General features: G+C 40.6%; 1 protein-coding gene across 1 annotated transcript in view; it reads left to right on the top strand.

The window, feature by feature from the left end:
- mtg2 (mitochondrial ribosome-associated GTPase 2) overlaps nt 1–235 on the top strand; it is a 19025-nt gene extending 18790 nt beyond the window's left edge. Inside the window, exon 6 of the mRNA XM_081387222.1 lies at nt 1–235. This exon is cut by the window's left edge and continues 390 nt beyond it. The gene's annotated coding sequence lies outside the window, so the exon portion shown is untranslated.
- Nucleotides 236–2241: the final 2006 nt, after the last annotated feature.

The following is a 2241-nucleotide window of genomic DNA, read 5'->3' as shown; positions in this document are numbered from 1 at the left end:
TTAGCACACACAGTCATCATAATCTGGTTCTACACATACACTTGTGGCCGTAAACCGGATCATGCAGGTTAATACGAGACTACTATTGTGATCGCTTCACATGTGCAGTTACTGTATTCACAGTCTTATGAAGACTCATGAAGACGCAGAGCTGCTAAGCCGGGATGTTTCACTCTATACAGGAAGGGAAGGGATAATGTGTGTCCATCATCGCTCAATAAACCCTGATCCTCTTCATGTCGGCTCTCGCCACTTTACTTTGCACTGCTGGAGCTGCTTGAACAAGTCTGCAATAAAGTATTTTGTATTTCATGTACTTTTGTTTTTCATAACTAATAGAGTAAATCTATGTTTGTAATTTTCTGGTTTTAAAGCCATAAACTGAAGCCATGCAGTGTATCATCGAACTTGCATGAGCCACGGGATCTAAAGAAACCAGTATACGGGCCGCAAGTAATTAAAGTTAGAAGCATTTTAAATAATTGAACTGTTTTTTTTCTGGTGTTGGCCTCAGATCTTCAGGTCATGCTGCAGTTCAATAATATTTGACTACGGAATTGTGTAAATTTTGCTAAGTCACATGTCTTGTTCAGGACATCTTCTCTCCATTATCATTTATTTTATATACTAATTCCTGTTCTAGTTCTTTTAAAAATAGATTTATTATGACTTTGTGTCTGAGTTGCTGGCATGTAAATGCTTCATTATGTAAACATCTGTCCAGTGTGGTCAGGCTCAGGGCAAACAGGTCTGTTGAGGACGCTGTATCCTTACGTCTCCATCCCATTCTACAGCACCTGGAGGCCTCAGGCAACTATAGCCTCCTGGACTGTCATCCAGGTACATGAGCGGTGTGTTCCCTTTAGTTTTATCTGCCTGTGTCAAGTGTCATCCCGTGCGGGATACCGGTTGTGTATATATTTGCTCTATGTCTTTGGTTGTATCTTGTTGATGTCCTGTTATGAGCACACTGAAGCTAATCCCTAACAACTTGCACCGAGTTGTATGGCAATAAAGTATTGAATCCTGAATCCTTCAGAGGCTCAGAAGAACTCAAAAAAAAAAAAAAAAAAAAACTAGCAACAATGACAAGCAAACTGTTGGGAATTAAGTTAATAAGTATAGAAAGTATGTATAAAGAGAGAGTGCAGAATAAAGAAAACATTATTGTGAATGATACGAGGCGTCCCTCATCGTATGCTTATGCTCACCACTGCTCAGTTGTGATGAATGTTTGAGCCTGTTCCACTATCTAATCTGCTAGAAGTTATTCAACATCTTAAGCCATCTTATTGTTCGCTTGCATTATCCCACCACGTTTGTTAATTCAGGTCTGGGATGAGGTGGGGTCTACGATCATGTCTATCGTGAATCAGAGCCTCGTAGAAGGTGTGGTCCCATCTTGTTTTAAGCATGCTTTGGTGCGGCCTCTTTTGAAATAAACAAGTTTAGACCCGTCAGCATTAAATAATTAGCGACCAATTTCTAAACTGCCCAAGTTATTAAAGAAGGTTGTTCTTAATCAACTCTCAGCTTTTTAAACGAAAACAGTTTTTTTATATATATTTTTTAGACCGGTTTTAGGTCTCAACACAACACTGAAACTGCCCTTCTCAAGTGACAAATGATCTGTTGCTGTCTGTAGACTCTGGGAACTGTGCGGTTTTACTGCTGCTTGACCTCAGCGCCGCTTTTGACACTGTGGATCACGGGGTCCTCCGAGACCGCTTGAGGGAGCGGGCTGGGATTAGGGGGCTTACTTTTAAGTGGGTCTCCTCTTATTTCTATGTAAGATGTTTTGCAGTGGAGCTTGGAATCTTCTCAGCCTATTTCCTCAGTGGTTCCTCATCTCTTGGTCCTGTTTTATTTTCCCTATATATGCTGGGATTAATCTGCCAAAAATATAATGTGTCTTATCATTGGTATGCTGATGATATCCAGCTATATGTGCCCATGAGATGTAATGACGACTCCAACATTACAACTCTGTTTGAGTGTTTGGACGAAATAAGGGCATGGCTGGCTGCTAATGTTTTGCAGCTCAATGAGTCAAAATCTGAAGTGGTGATTTGTGGTCCCCCAAAGTTAGCCAAACAGCTTTCTGTACATCTTACCCCCTAGCCACTAATGTCAACACCCAGGCGAGGAACCTTGGTGTCATTTTTGATGAGTTTCTGCTGATATCTGATGTCAATTGTGTTAGACATTAACCTTAAAAACAACTCCACATTAAAGATCTTC

This window comes from Scardinius erythrophthalmus (assembly GCF_964197995.2).
Source record: "Scardinius erythrophthalmus genome assembly, chromosome: 15".
Taxonomy (NCBI): Eukaryota; Metazoa; Chordata; class Actinopteri; order Cypriniformes; family Leuciscidae; genus Scardinius; species Scardinius erythrophthalmus.
The sequence above is the reverse complement of the archived record's forward strand: the minus strand, read 5'-3'. Positions and strand labels throughout refer to the sequence as shown.